The sequence below is a fragment of the Schistocerca gregaria genome, chromosome X (genome assembly GCF_023897955.1).
Source record: "Schistocerca gregaria isolate iqSchGreg1 chromosome X, iqSchGreg1.2, whole genome shotgun sequence".
Taxonomy (NCBI): domain Eukaryota; kingdom Metazoa; phylum Arthropoda; class Insecta; order Orthoptera; family Acrididae; genus Schistocerca; species Schistocerca gregaria.
The window spans coordinates 512409284-512425983 of record NC_064931.1 but is presented as its reverse complement, the minus strand read 5'-3'; the positions used below and the strand labels follow the sequence as shown (position 1 = coordinate 512425983).

Here is a 16700-nt window from a genome sequence, read left to right as displayed (position 1 = left end):
TTTCGCGAGCCACTCTACGGTGTGTGGCGGAGAGTACCCTGTACCACTGCTAATCATTCCCCTTCTTGTTGCACTCACAAACAGAGAGAGGGAAAAAAGGTACCTATATGCTTCCCTGTGGGCGCTATTTTCTCTTTTTATGCAGGGTGACAGTAACGTGGCCGTTGCGATCGTGTTCTTAACATCTGATCGCTTATATGACAGCTACATCTCTGTTCCTAAGAGACACTGGTACCATTAGCAAGAGAAACAAATGAGGCATCCCCCCATCTATTACGGATTTTCACTGAATCTATATTTTTTGGTGCCAGCAGTATTCATTTTGTCGGGAAGTATTATTCTTAGTAGGGGATGTGTGATAGATAAGCCGTGATTGGCAGACTTAAAAATGTTGTGTTGGGGTGTAAGGTTACTGCGTTCATGTTCCAACATGTGCAAAGAAAATGATTATGTCCTGTCGTAAGAGGGGTATAGACTTGAGCTACTCGTATTTGCATAATTTCCAGAAAGCAGTTGGCACAGCGGAAAGGCTTCAGACCAGTAAACCGAAAGTCATGGAGCTAAGTGTATGCAAAAACTTTTTCACCTTTTACGTTTTTTTCTCTGGAAATCAATGGGAAGAATGTTAGATATTTTGGATTTATTACAATTTTCATTAACGACATGAAAAGCAAAGACCAAGAATAATTTGGGATTGAAAATAAATTTCCAAGCAAGAACTGTAAGGTCTACATGAAAACATCGTATATAAAATTAAATAATTTAGTTATTTTGCAGCTGACGATTTACACATGCTGGGGTGATATTCATCGTAAGAACAGGGAACCTATTGTTCGCATGCAGCTGCTGAGAGCTTCTCGAAAGCCGAAATGAAACTCGTGGATTACAAAGACTTTTACATATCAGTTAGAATCCTTTCTTGGAATGTTATTTGCAGAGTCCTCATGGGTGATGTAAGTACAATCCTTGGAAATTACTTGCAATCCCAATTTTTCTGTTACATTCCCTTGTCATGCCTTTTATGAGGGTATTAATAAATGGAATGCATTCAACATTTATTCAGTTTGTTTCCCTATAAATAACTTAAAAACTGAAAATAGTAAGAAATAAGTTTCCATATAGGGACTGGACCCCAGTCCTCGGGTTACAGGTCTGCAGTCTCTCCTCTGCGCCAGCTCCCATCTGGACTGAGTACTGACATAAGTGGCTCATGTCTCACCCGATCCCTGCCGAAATTCCAATTTTTTTTAAACGCTTGGCCATCTGGAACTCCCAGTTCTGTCACTTTGATTTCTGCCCAACCACCGGCGTATATCGTAAATTTGAAGGAAATCAATGATGATGAGTTGGCGCAATCACCGTGTGAGATAAAGAGGTTTGCACAAGGGAGGCATTTGTGGGAGATTGCATGAAACCACTCAGAAAACTAATGACTCTAAAGAAAGAAGCCACTGAGCTATTTAAGACTCGTCCATTCATCTGTTACTGCTTCTCTGTTGACAATACAGTATACTGATGAGTCTGCCTCTCGTGATACTGTGTTCCAAAAATGAACGGCATAGAGACAGAAATGATGACACTGTATGCAGTGCCTGACCATCAATTAGCAGGACAATGCCCAAGCACGTACAGTGCAAGCTGTTACTGATTTGTTTGACTGATGGGGCTGCTAAGTGCTATACCGCCAGCTGCACTCCCTTGACTTCAGCCCTCGTAAGTTCAACTCGATTTCTAAATTGAAGGAAACATTTCACGGCATTCGCTTCAGAACTGCTACAAATTCGTCGGGCAGTAGATCACGCCGCTCGAACTGTCAACACAACTGGCGCTACTAAGATTATCCTACGACTTCCACATCGCTGGCAACGGGTTATACACAATTCTGGTGACTGCTCTGAAGATCAGTAAAACTTTGAAACACGTATCTATTTTGTACGAGCTGTAAATAAATAGTTGCCACTATTAACGTTTCAACCCTCGTCTATGGCGTCTGCAGGGTAAAACCGTATATTCTAGACACGCGGCCTATAAGTAGAACAGAGCAGACAGTACGGTTTGGTTGTAGAATATTTGAAAGCATGTCCATTTTACTGAATCTAATATTACTAAGAGCAATTATCTTATTTACAGAAGGATCTACGAAAGGACGGTGAGAAATCGTATTTGACAGGTGCTCATAAGCGCAACAAGTGTGGAATACCGGAATATTGTTAAACCAGCTTTAGCAGGCGGACGTAGCACCTTGAAGGGAATGTATATGCTACGACTACTAGAACGAAATAATAGAACGTTTGTTTGCATTCTAAACTGACGTTAGTACGCGGGATTATCAATTAAGTCAGTGTACAATACTCAGTATTTACGTTTATTAGTGTCATTTAGACTCGATACATTGACGATAGCATTTTTTATAGGTTTATTAGGTCATTTTCGCATGTACGTAAACGTTTGTTTATATTGTAAATACGTGGGATAATCAGTAGGTGTAACTTACCTTAGGTTACTGTTTAATTCTTTAATAATATTCACTATATAGCCCCTAGCAGGAAAAAAGGACCATATCTAGCTTCTACCATACATTTTTATTGTTTTTCGTTGTTGAGTGTCCTTTCTGCCAACTAGAGTGTAGCTGTTAACCTTGGGTGGCGGTAGGTTTCCTTAAGTTTCTTATAGTAAACCACATATTAGCTAGATCGATAGGGACTGAGTCTGTCGTGTGCAGATGCAGGAGGAGTTGGCCACAGTCCAAACGCAGCTGGAAGCTTTGTTGGCCACAGACAACAGGCTCCAGAGTGCCACTTTGAGGTGCGGTGGGGATGGGGTGCCTGGGGCAGCCTCTGCTGTACTAGATGTGCAGGAGGGGATATCACAGCTCTCTGTCACTGAGCCGACCTCAGGTGCGACTGAGCCGGCAGGCCCACTCTCACCTCAGTATGGGTGGCAGATTGTGTCGAGGTCTCGAGCCTCAAGACGAAAGCTGCATGGGGAACGCAGGCTCCTGCCAAATCGCATGCACTTGATATCTGATGCTTGGTGGGGGGCACCTTCTGCCAGGATAGTGGTCGCTCCTTCAGCAGGGTCCGGACAGGCACGTGGGGATAGGGGTTTGTTAGTTATTCGGAGCTCCAATGTTAGGCGGGTCATGGAGCCCCTCAGGAACATAGCGGCTAGGGCAGGGAAGAAGTCCAATGTTCAATCAGTGTGCTTGCTGGGTGCCTTGTCCGGGATGTGGAAGAGGCTCTTCCAGCGGCTATGGAACGTGCGGGGTGCAACCAGCTGCAGACTGTTGAACATGTCGGCACCAACGATGCCAGCCCGCATCTCGTGGTCGTGCGGTAGCGTTCTCGCTTCCCACGCCCGGGTTCGATTCCCGGCGGGGTCAGGGATTTTCTCTGCCTCGTGATGGCTGGCTGTTGTGTGATGTCCTTAGGTTAGTTAGGTTTAAGTAGTTCTAAGTTCTAGGGGACTGATGACTTAAGATGTTAAGTCCCATAGTGCTCAGAGCCATTTGAACCAACGATGTCAGTCGTCGGGATTCCGAGGAAAGCCTCGGGTTCTGTAGACGGCTCGCAAAATTAGCGAAGGCGGCCTCCATCTCTAGAGGAGTGGAAGCCAAGCTGACGATTTGCAGCATCATAACCAGGGTTGACCGACCGGGGTCATCTGGTTTGGAGTCGAGTGGAAAATCTTAACCAGAGGCTACGTCGACTCTGTGACGAAAATGGTTGTAGATTCCTCGACCTACGCTATGGGGTGGAAGGTTGTAGGACGCCCCTCGATAGATCAGGGGTGCACTACACAAAGGAAGCAGCTACATGGGTAGCACAGTACTTGGGGGCGTGTACATGGGGGTTCTTTTAGATTAGGTTCCACCCCATGGGAAACAAACCATTGGCCTGAAAAATCACCAGTTCATGACACTGATGTGGGTGTGCCAATTGGAAAAATTGTTAGTTCGCCTGAACAGTTCATTCCAAAGGATTTACTATGCTAAATCTCATGTTACTAAATTGTCGAAGTGGCTGTAGTAAGATCCCCGAGTTACTCTCCAAATAAACAGTAGTAGTGCCAATATTGTATTAGGTACCGAGAGCTGGTTGAAACCAGACATAAATAGCAGTGAAATTTTGAACTCGGATCGAACAATGTTTAGGAAGGATAGGACTGATGCTATGGGACGTGGTGCGTTCCTGCTTTCATTGCAGTTAAAAGTTGTTTAAACGCTGTTGAGATAGATACTGGGTCGGACTGTGAAATAGTCTGGATAAAGGTGTCAATCAGACAAGGAGTGACGATTGTATTAGGACGTTTTTATAGACCACCAACATCCGCAACAAACGTCGCAGAACGTTTCAGGGAAAGTCTTGAGTACATAGGAAGTAAATTATCCATTAGTTATAGGTGGAGACTTTAATCTGGCGTCCATTGACTTGGAAAATTATTCGTTTATCACAGGAAGCAGGAGCAAAGACTCGTGTGAAGTTATTCTAGGAGCGCTTTCAACTTACAACCTTGAGCAATTGGTTAGAAAACCAACTCGAGATGGGAACATATTAGATACCTTGTCGACAAACAAACCTGATATTTTTGAGGAAGTTAATCTAGAAGAAGGTATTAGCGACCATAATGTCGTTGTGGCTTCTATGTCAGTGGTAGTTGCAAAAGCACCAAAGAAACACCATGTTTGGGAAAGCAAATAAATGTGTCATTAATGAATATCTTCATAGTCAGCTCCAAGCATTCACAGCGGGACACAAAGGTATTTAGTATTTTTGGTCGGAATTTAAAGGTATTGTCCACCATGTGCTAGAGAAATGTGTGTCTAGCAAAAATATAGGGGAAGGAAAGGATCCACCTTCGTTCAACAAACGTACTAGGAAGTTGCTGAGGAAGCAAATAATTTTGCACAGTCGTTTTAAACGTAGTCACTATCCCGCTGACAAACAAATTATGCGAAATGAAAGCAGCTGTCAAAAGGTCAATGAGAGATTCTTTTAACGGATTTGAAAACAATGTTATTTGCAGATTCTAAAAATAACCCCAAAAATTTTTGGTCTTACGTAAAATATATCAACGCTACAAATAATTAAATACCTTTTCTTGCTGATAGTACGCGTAATGTAACGTATGATGATAACCAGAAGACCGAAATTCTAAACCTAGCTTTCAAAAACTCGTTTACGGTAGATCACTGCAGCACCATTCCCCCTTTCAACTATCGAACAGACGCAAGGATGGCTGACATAGTGTTTAGTGTATGTGGGATTGTAAAACATCCTTAGACGCCAGTAAGACATCTGGCCCAGACGGTATCCCCATAAGATTTTATGTTGACTATGCTGCAAATGTAGCACCTTTCTTATCCATCACCTATCGGAAATCATTGGAACAGCGGAAAGTCCCACGGGACTGGAAGAAGGCCCAGGTCATACCTATCTATAAAAAGGGTAGAAAATCGAATGCACATAATTACCGGCCAATTTCACTGACATCGATTTGTTGTATAATCATGGAACATATTTTGCGTTCAGACATAATGACCTTTCTAGACTCTGAGAAGCTCATCTGCAGAAACCAGCACGGTTTTAGGAAACAGCGGTCATGCGAGACACAGCTGGATCTCTTCGTGCATAATATACAACAGGCTCCAGATACCGGCTCCCAGGTTGATGCCATATATCTCGACTTTCGAAAGGCGTTCGACTCAGTTCCGCATTGTCACTTGCTACAAAAAGTGCTCACTTACGGTCTATCCTATGACATATGCCTTTGGATAGGAAGTTTTCTAACAGACAGAGTAGTATGTCGTCCTGAACAGGGTGACTTCAACAGAAACAAGCGTAGCATCAGGTGTGCACCAGAGCAGCGTAATAGGTCCGCTGTTTTTTACGATTTATATAAACGATCTGGTTGATCGTATTGACAGCGGCATTAGACTGTTTGCCGATGATGCTGTGGTCTACAGGATAGTAGTATCACACAAAAGTTGTGAACAAATCAATGAGGATTTGCAGAAAATAAATGCATGGTGTAATGACAGGCAGCTATCTCTCAATATTAGTGTGTGTAACTTACTGCCCATAAAAAACGAAAAATCCCCATTAATGTATAAGTAAAAAATAAATGCCCAGTCTTCAAGTATATGGATGTGACTATTCGAAATGATCTCAAGTGGAACGATCAGATTACACAAGCAACGGGTAAGGCGAACTCTAGATTGCGGTTTATTGGTAGATTCCTGAAACAGTGCAGTTCTTCAACAAAGGAAATTGCTTACAATACTTCAGTTCGTCCACTCTTAGTGTTGTTCGTCTGTATGGGGCCCTGACCAGTTGGGTCTGATTCAAGAGATTGAGAAGGTCCAAAGAAGAGCGGTAAGATTCGTGACTGGTACATTTAGCCATCGCGAGAGTGTTACATATATCAGAGAAAGTTTGAAGTGGGACACACTTGCAGATAGAAGACGCGATAAACGGAAGGGGCTGCTCATTAAATTCCAAAATCCGATCTTCGCCGAGGACGTAGAGCATATATTATTTCCACCAGCTTCCATACAGCGCAATGATCACCGTTCAAAGATAATGGAAATAATAGCTCGTACTGAGGCGTTCAGACAGTCGATTTTCCCTCGCGCGATCCGGGAGTGGGGGGAATATGACTTTGGCGCGAAGAGCGCCCTCCGCCACACACCGCTTGGTAGCTAGCGGAGTATATATGTAGATGACGAATGGTTACATCTGCTTACAGCTTCAGCCAGCACAGGAATGCAGCTCTCTACATTGAAATTCCCCCAGGGGGCTCACCACTCTTTAGCGAGTTCATGCTCGACCACCATGGGCCCCAGCCTTGACAATATCTTTACCCTTCCGTGCTGTATGTCTGGGAATGTACTCTGCATTTTCAGTAGCCTAACATCAGAACAGCCCCTCCACTGTTTTTTCGGTCTTTTTTTCTTTCTTTGATCCATTTCTATCCTTCCTCTGCTTTGGTGTTTCAGATCCCTCTCTTTCTTCTTCCTCCCTGTGTGATCCTGAAGGCCGACCCACCCGTCTGACACCTAACAGGTGGCTGGGTAATGCGTAATTCCCAGCCCCTAGTTGACAGGTAGGGTTCACAGGAACCCCCTGGTACAGGCCAGGCCCAGGGTGGAATGAGTGCCTGAGCTGTTGCCTCTTAGTTTGCCAATTGGCTCCTCTGTCAGGTGTTCCAGAGGTGAGACCTGAAATGTGAACAATTACTTAAGTCCACCCAGTTGGAAGGAGCACGCCATTGGAGATACTGGCAATCATGGGGATTTTCTCACAATGAGACAAACGACGTCTTCACAGTATACGTCTACTAAACGTAAACGGAATGAGGCTAACGGTTGAAAGAATCACCCAGTTGCGCCTCGTTTCTTTGTGGTTTCACGTACTGAAGACAAGTCAGTCCTTTACTACAGTTAATCCATTTATTAGTCAGAAAGTTGTTGATGCAGTTGCCCGCCCTGTGAAATCAAATGGTTCTGAGCACTATGGGACTTGACCATCCATGCCCGAGGCAGGATTCGAACCTGCGACTGTAGCGGTCGCGCAGTTCCAGAAGTAGCGCCTAGAACCTGTGAAATCCAGCTCTTTTTTATGTAATGGCGCTTTGCTTTTGCAGGCTACTTCTGATTCTCAAGTGCAACAACTGCTTGCAGCTTCACTCGTCCATGGCTATTCTGTTCGTGTCAAGGCCAATCGAAAGCTGAATTCTTCGCGTGGTGTTATGTACACTTAGCTGCTCAATGGTCTGACCGAGACAGAAATTCAAACCTATCTCTCTGGTCAGGGGCATCACTGCAGTCTTATCAGGTAATGAAAAAGGTTGATGATGCAATCTTAGTGCCTACACACACTGTTTTTCTCATATTTAGTGCTTCCATCAAAGATCAAAGCAGGCTATGAAGTTATAATGGCCAGACTATACTGATGCTTTGATAACAGTGTCGACGTTACTACAGCTCTCGCATGTCCAGTCAAACTGCGGCCAAATGTGGTGCTTGTGGTAGGGTTCTCCCTTGTATATCGATGATCAGCCCATTACAGAGATCCAGCAGAAAGGAAAATTACTGTCACTCACAAGTTGTTTGGCAGTCAAAACCCTGTGTTTTACCATTTGGCACTTACAGTACTGTTCTTGCTATGCCTCGCTCCACAAAGGACATGGCCACGCTGACTTGCGATCTTTAATACAGCATTGCAGTTGTAAAATCACCCATTATCACGGTAGCATCCCCGTCTCCTTCTCCTCTAGCTGTGCAACAAATCAGCAAACTTTTGCCACCAGTGGCGAAATCACGTGCTTTACAACAGGGCAGCCAGAAAGGACAAAAAAAGTACTGCAGCGAAGATTTTTTTGCGTCCCTCCAGCCAACAAACATCTGAATCGTCATCTGCCAACCACATAGGCTCAAAGATATTAAAAAAAGGCAAACGGTCTTCTCCATCCCTGACTCGGAGATCCTCTTCAGTGGTGTCGCCGCATGACACCCTCACCCGGCCAACATCTGTGTCGCCGGTGTGCACCGTCAACCATTCTTCTGTCCTGGACCCCATGTATGCCTCTTTATATCTCATGGAGCAGGATCCTCTAGCCTCTGCACAGTCTAGCAGAGTGTCTTTGAAGGCTGGCATGCGGCAGCTGCTGAGGCGACACCTCTTCATTTTTTCTCTCCTTCCCTTTTCCCTGTCATGACTCCTCCAATGGACCATGCGCAGTCCTAGATCCAACAAGTAGGAATTATGGCTACTCTTGGAATCACATCTTCCACTTGTTCTCTGCTTGCAGGAAACAAAATTGCATCCTCACAACAGCTTTGACATGGCGCATTTCTTTCTGTCTGTGGTCTGCTTTGACCTCGCCGCCCCCCTCCCCCCCCCCCCTTTGGCTATGGCATTCCATGTCTTGGGGAGTCATGCTGCTCATCTGGGATGACATTCATAGTCATACCATATCCATGAACACCCAGCTGCAAGCTGTTTCAATCCACATTTTCCTTCCTTGCTTTACCATTTTCCTTTGTACTGTTTACATCCCTCCGTCATTCAGTGTCACCAGCGCAGACTTCGTCCAGCTTATTGTGCAACTCCCTCAGCCCATCTTGCTGCTCGGTGACTTTAACGCACGCCATCCCTTTTGGGGCTCTCCCAGAAACTGTCAGAGAGCTGCTCTTCTCAATCAGTTCAATTCAATCTCATCTGCCGTAAGACTGGAGCACCCACGTTCTCTTTAGACTCCACACATACCTATCCCCATTTGGATCTCTCATTCTGCCCAGCTTGCCTGTCGTCTTGAGGGATCTGTTCTCTCTGTTACCATTTTCCGTGTGCTATCTGTTTGCTACCTCCTACCTCACCTACGTGTAAAGCCAATTGGCAGCTTTCTATGGCCGATTGGAGGCTTTACTGCTCTCTAGCGACCTTCGATGAACAACTGATCCCCAGTTGTGATGACCACGTTAGAATACTTTACAAACGTTATCATTACCATCGCAGAGCATTCAATTCCCCGCCATTCATCTTTCCCACGCCAAGTCCGTGTCTCTTGGTGTCGTGCCGCAACGCAATTCGCGCGCTGAGACGTGCTCTCCACGATCTTACCATCATCCTACGATGACAAACTGTATTCGTTAGACACTGTTGTATGTGCAGTGTTGTCGCATTCTTAGTGAAAGCAAAAAAAAAAAAACTAGCTGGATGTCATTTACCGGTTCTTTTAACAGTTCCAGTTCCTCTTCGATCATGTGGGCCATGGCTCTCTGGAACCAAGGTCCATTCCTCAATTTCCGGCCTGACCATAGCAGATGCTATCTCCAACACCTTGGACTTCTATTTTGCGTAGATTTCTAGCTCCACGCACTTTCACCCTGCCTTCCTCCATTGGAAAATACTGGAGGCGGCTCTAGCGATATCCTTCTCTTCTCAGAATCATGAGTGCTATAATGTTGCTTTTACTATGAGGGAGATAGATCATGCTCTCATTTCATCCTGAGCCTCCACCCCAGGGCCGGACGATGTTCACATTCAGATGGTGCAGCATCTTTCTCTTGGGTGCAAGCACATTCTCCTTTATATGTACAATTTCATCTTGACAGAGGGCTCATTTTCCATATGCTGGCGAGAAACCACTGTCATACCCATACTACAGAGTTTTGAAGTTAAGTGTGGGTTCTGCCTTCTTGCACACACATTTTTGCAGGAAATCGGTGTGCCTCAGGGCTCCGTCAGGAGCGTCGTCCTCTTTGCTATTGTCATTAACCCTATTATGGCCTGTTTCCCGTCGGGCATCTCCGGCTCCCTTTTCGTTGACGATTTTGCCATCTACTGCCATTCTCCATTGACTTGTTTTCACGAGCGGCGTCTTCAGCGTTGTTTCGATCGTCTTTACTCATTGAGCACCGAGAATGGCTTTCGCTTTTCCACTGAAACAACCATTTTTACGAGTTTCTGGCGGCGCAGTGGGTTTCTTCCACCATCTTTGCGTCTTGGGCTATTGCTCTTCCATTCGCTGAAACTACAAAATTCCTGGGACTCATGCTCGATAGGATACTTTCCTGGTCCTACCGAGGTATTATGTGGCCTCTTGCTGTGCCCGGTCCGTCAATGCCCTCCGTGTCCTCAGCGGTACTTTCTGGGGAGCACATCGGGCCGCCACACTCCATTCGTAATGGTCCCTTGTCCGTTCGAAAGTAGACTATGGGTGTCTCCTTTATTCATCTGCACATCCGTCCATCTTATGCCGTCTCAGTTCAATCCACTATCGTTGCATCTGTTTGGCCACTGGCGCCTATCACACTAGCGCAGTTGAGTGTCTGTATGCAGAAGCTGCTGAACTACTGCTGTCATACCTCTATGATTTTCTCCTCAACGTATACACAAGAAGTTTGTCTGCCATGCCTGGCCACCTATCCTATGACTCCTTTGATCGCAGTATGGGACGCAGCCTTCTTCTGTTACCTGCTGCAGTTCGCTTTCAGCTATTGCTCTGGCAGTTTAACCTCATGCTACGTGACACTTTTTCAATGGGTGTGAACCTTTCACAACGATGGCTTCGTATGGCGGCCCTTGTTCATCTTGGACTTCACTTGTTTCCTAAGGAGACCACCCCAGACTCGCTCTATCGCTGTAAGTTTCTCGACCTTCACACGTAACTTCGCGATAGTACCTTTGTGTACGCTGGTGGCTCTTGCACTGGTGGTTTCAGGTGTTCCTTCGTCATTGGCACTGACGATTTTCGTTGTCGGCTTCTAGAACACTGCTCAGTATTTACTGCGCAGCTCTTCGCCCTGTGTCAGGCCACCCAGTACATTTGGCGATACAGGCTATTCAATTGTGTCGTTTGCTCAGACACTCTGTGCCCTTCAGAGCCACTATTTGCAGTATACCATCCATTCCTTAGATCAAGGCGTTCAGGAAAGCTTTCACTTGTTCACTCTTGATGAAGCCATGTGATGTTTGTGAGTCTCCTAATCACTCAGTCTAATGGGAAGCAAAGCCGCTGCCAAGGCTGCAGTCGTCGTACCTTGTCCTACTAGTTCCTCCATTCCCTCCAATGATCTTTATCTTGCCGTCTGTCAACAGGTGGTGTTACTTTGGCATCACCACTGGTCTTGCTTTCATAGGACCAAGTCCCGGGGAATTAAACCTCCCCTAGTAGCTTCGCTGACCTCTCGGCTCACTCGCCGCGAGAGCTAGGTTGCGTGTTGGGCACTGTCGTTTCAGCCATCGTAATTTGTTGAAGTGGTGATCCCCCTCCACTTTTTGCTCATTGTCATCAACCTTTTCGGTTCCCCATTTCCTGGCGGAATGCCTTTTTTTAACAACGTACGCTCTAATTTCTGTTTGTCGTCTGAATTACTGGCCGTTCGAACGACGCACAGACTGTCGCCTAGGTTTTACTTTTTATCCGTCGTAGCAATATGGCGAAGAACATTTAATCTTTAGTTCATGACCTCCTTTGTTTCTATGGCATATTTTATGGACCTTTCTCCACGAGAAAGGCCTTGTTTTTATTCGTATTTCCTTCCATCGATTGGGCTTAACTTGTAGTCGCTTTTAACACCTTTGTTATAGTCGTGCTCTACGGGTCTGACATGGCCGCACATGACCTTAGTTGTTTTTGCGCCATAAAACTAAACAATCGAATGAAATTGTATCAATAATTTCAGAGCTAATGGAAAAGACATATAGAGTAACGATATAGAACACCAAATATTCCCACATAGAAGCATTAAAACAAGAAGTTTGGATAATTCATAGCTGGCAGATCTTGTCAGTATAATACAGTATTCATGGGTGAATAGAGGTTTCAGATATATGAGGCGATCAGAGTACAAGTGGTGTACATCCAAAAAATTCGTGTTTTGAGAACAGAGGCGTTGTACACTCTGGATTACATTTTCTTTCCCGGAGACTAGTAAATGAAGTCCCTAGTTGAGCTTTGTGGTGCCAGATGGCAGCACTTCAGGTGGCAACTGAAACAACTGTTTATTGTTTCGAACAAGTGAACCAAGTCCACAGTCCACACTTTCAGAGTTTTCCAGTTGCGTTACATCAAAGAATCGTTACAGTGGACAAAGGCAACTTTCCAGAAGAAAATGAAAGTAAAGAAATGTAATTCAGAACGTACTGAGAAACAGAGGTCACATTTTTATCACTTATATTATTTGTATACGTGGTCTGACAACAACATACCCGTTTTTGAAGCCGCTGCTGCAATATAATTTCTCTCGAATTTTCTTTGGTGTTTGTAATAGATATTTTTATTATAGTTTTTGTTATACGGCTGAGAGAGCATAGAGAATAGTTGGCCACCATTAAAGGAGAGAGAGGAAGAAAAAGTACATGAAATGTGGAGACCTGGAAGACCAACTAAAGGGTAACTCTCTAAAATACTGGACAAGAGTAGACCTACTAACCAGAAAAGGAAAATTGGTTACAGGAAATGTTAGAATCTCTGCGCATCGATTGAAATACTCCACAGGAGTAACAGAGATCAATCTAGGACAGTGTTTGATTCTTTTTGGAACCTGGGTGACTATTCACAACAAACTATTTATCTTGGCGCAACAGTGCAGCCATTCAGTGTGCAAAGGAGACTGCCACGAAATGGTTCTGGAAATTAGAAATCCACGTCATTTAAGTATTTAGTAGGAGTGGAAAACCAAAGCGTCCAGGTTTGTAAAGCATTATTTCTGAACACATTTCAGATATCCAATGGGCTACATTACCATTCCATATCAAAGCTGGACGTTTCTGCTGTAGTTGACTCTCGTGGCTAGAAGACCCCAGGCAATAAAACTGAAGACATGGATGTATGGGACATACCAAATTATTTCCAGCCTATAAAAGTCATTGCACAAGAAACAAAGAAATTACTTGAACACAGATTTGTCTATTTCCAAAGTGTACAGCATGTATCTCCAGAAATGCCCAGTGGGTGCTGAAGACGATCTCTGACGAATTACTCCTCAGAAGCAGAAGTTCATACCTACCAAATAATGTCAACTTTGGCTTAGTGAGAGCAAAGGGTAGAAAAGCAATTAATATTTATTCGCTAAATGACTAGATAACCATTATGAAAGGATCCAAGAAGGAAAAAAATTGTTGAAAACAGTTCACATGATGCATACCGACTTTTTGTCCACAAAGAAATAGGGAGCAGTCATTGTAAACCAGAACAAAGCAGTTAATGGTCACAAAGTGATTTGGCTAGACATGCAGTGGTTGAGGAACGAAAAGGGATGTACATATTCACTAAAATACAAAAACAGCCTCGATCCTGACATTCGGTTCCATGAAATTAATTTGTCAAAGAAAGATAAAGGAAGACCGGTATGTCAGATACCAGAACAAGACATTCTCTACCAGCATAAACATGCAGTTACAGACACAAAGGAGGATATGTTGTATTTACTGTCTTTTATTCCTCCCATTCAGCACCAATTCTTCAGACATATTCATTGTGTTGCAAACACAAGTCACAAAAGGTTTGCTGAAAATGATGCTGAGTCTTATGGCAATGATGAATTGAATTGTTCTGTGTGTTGATACGTAGCTAAATGTAATCAAAACAAGAAGGGATATGGAAATATTAAACATTGGGCTGTTATATTGTGTACTGCTTTTTTTTTTCTATAATTTTCGGGAGACTAGTAAGCAAGTCCATATTTTCCATTCCAAATATTGTTACAGTCTCCAATGCTTATTCTGTGTACTCCATTTTGCATCTAACAAGTGAAGTACAGTTGTCTGTTTCAAAATAAAGTAAATTTATGTTTGTAAAGTGTATGCTTTTTTTTATTTAAATACCCATGTATCTTTATCCATCAATATCTCAGTAACATTTTTCTGGACTTGCACCACTTGTGTTCTGAATACCTCTTATATTAATTCCAAATTCACATTGGGTCTACCTGTTAAAGCAAAGATTAGTTATGTTGCACGTGTGTTTGAACATCTGGTGCAGACAGAAACGAACATATGCTTACATAATCTGCGAACCAATTGTGGTAATGAATTCTAAAAGAAGTATGTCCAGACTGTAGTCAATTGGTGTGGAATATGACAGTACTTCACATTTTCACATTTGGTACCAAGTATTGTTGAACATTTGAACAGAATGATAATATCACATATGTGGGAGAAATTCTCGCATGCGTTCTATTTCTTCATTTCTAGATGTGATTGACGTCGAATCACTCTGAAGTCTCAACCCAGTGGCTGCTGAAGATGATCCCTGGCAAATGACTGCCCAGAAGCAGATACGTGAGTAATAATTCTTTCATTATTCTAGAGTAATAATATTTTTGTTTTGTTTTTACTTACGAGATTCTTTTGTTTGTAGGTGTGCCTGACGAGAATATCAGTTTTAAGACACCAACATCAACCGCTGGTGCATCGGTGCTTATATTGTAATTTGGGATTGAATTCTGTCACACACTTTCCCCAGCCAGTGCCACACACCTCCGTCACTCGTGCTGAATACTCTTTTAATGCATGTTGATTGTGGGCTGCTGGATGTATATTTTGGCAATGAGCACAACAAACATTTTATATGTAAGTACCCAAAAATTATCTTCAATAATACTGTTTACTATTACTTTTACTATTATTATTACTATTATTATTATTATTATTGCTATTATTTATTTCTGGATCATTAGATATGAATCAATTTTGTTCTTCTCTTCTGAGCAGAGTAATTGGGAAATGGCGGTCTAATGACGACTACACAGCGTTGCCCCCTTACTGGCAGTCGTGGCCTTAGAGTTGGTTAGCCCGAATGTTGGTAGTGGCTGCACCTGCACTAGTGGCCGGATCGTCATGAGCAGCAACACCATCTGCAGACCCCAGCCATCGATGTGGGATCAATGTAGTAATAGTGGCTCTCTGCCAGCAGCAGCCCAACCACCTGTTCTGACAGTGAAGATCAGGATGTACAGGTATGTCTCACAGAATTACCATTTACGTTTATTCAAGGTGCATTTGGAGACAGGATCTTGCTTACTCGCATCAGTAACATGCTCGGGTATCAAGACCAGATTTTTATCATGAGTGCGTGACCTTAAGTGTGGATACGCCAAGTGATTGTGGACAATTGAAAGGAAAAACATTATAAAATTGCATTTTATTATTTTCTGCATGTTTATTAAGCTCGAACAATACGTAGGCAAAAGGAAATATTAAATTTTAGATTTGACAAAATAGCAACCCTTTGCTTTAAACACTGGCTTGCATACTTTCGGCATGCGATAGGTCAATTTTGCCAGAATTTTGGTTGGAATTACCCCCAATTCTTACTGCAGGGCCACAAAAGTGTGTCCCACTCATGAGTAGCTGTTTTTGTATCCTTGTGTGTAACTCGTTCCACATTCCAACACAAGCAGGATGTATGTTTCGGGTTGTTGTCTTGCTGTATGACAAACCCTTTCCCAACCAGGTGCAAACTAGATGTCTTCGTTTGTCGCTGTAGAATGGCGTAATAATCCGTTTGGCACATTTTTCCACCTAATTTCACCAATTTTGACTTTGTTCTCTCTGGAAGACCCCCATACCATCACGGAACCCCCTCCAAGCTTCACAGTTGGAATTACACACTAAGGATTCAAGCGTTCATAGGTTAAATGGCATGGGAATTGGCATTGTTTACTTCCAAGTACTTCTTACTTGGATTCATGAGTTAATAACACTTTTACAATCCCATGCTGTCCAATGTCCGTGCGTCATAGCACACTGAAGTCTCTCCTTCTAGTTAACAGGTTGCAACAGTGGTTTCCTTGGTGCTACATAACCCTTCAGATTTTCTGCCAGGCACTGTCTCACTGTTTACTCATTCGCTGTTGTATTTAGTTCAGCCGTCAATTAACAGAAAATTTTGAACCTGTGACATTTACTAGTCCCTACCAAATTCTTTTGACATTGTTCAGTTTTTTCCTGTGTGCTTCTGAGTGAGAATGGTAATAATAGGAGTCTGTATCTTGATGCTGGTGTATGGTCTTGACAGCTGATGATGAAAATCTTCAATTTCTGTTATATTTATCAAGCACTATTGCCTTCTTGGTGTAAAGTAATCATCTTTACTGCTGAATCATAAGAAATCTGGCACTTGGTGCCATTTTTTAGTCATTTTTGCTGCATATACTACCTTCTTTCGCAGTGTGACCTACCTTCGTAAAA

General features: G+C 43.4%; 1 long non-coding RNA gene across 3 annotated transcripts in view; it reads left to right on the top strand.

The window, feature by feature from the left end:
* The window catches only part of LOC126297685 (uncharacterized), a 193158-nt gene that overhangs the window by 155069 nt on the left and 21389 nt on the right, over positions 1–16700 (top strand). The window contains exons 4-7 of one of the 3 annotated variants that reach the window (XR_007552564.1): positions 7645–7835; positions 14703–14789; positions 14869–15080; positions 15222–15466. This is a non-coding gene — a long non-coding RNA (uncharacterized LOC126297685). Of the gene's footprint in view, positions 1–7644; positions 7836–14702; positions 14794–14868; positions 15081–15221; positions 15467–16700 lie in introns of all 3 variants that reach the window. The other 2 variants (XR_007552563.1, XR_007552562.1) reach the window with 2 other exon arrangements.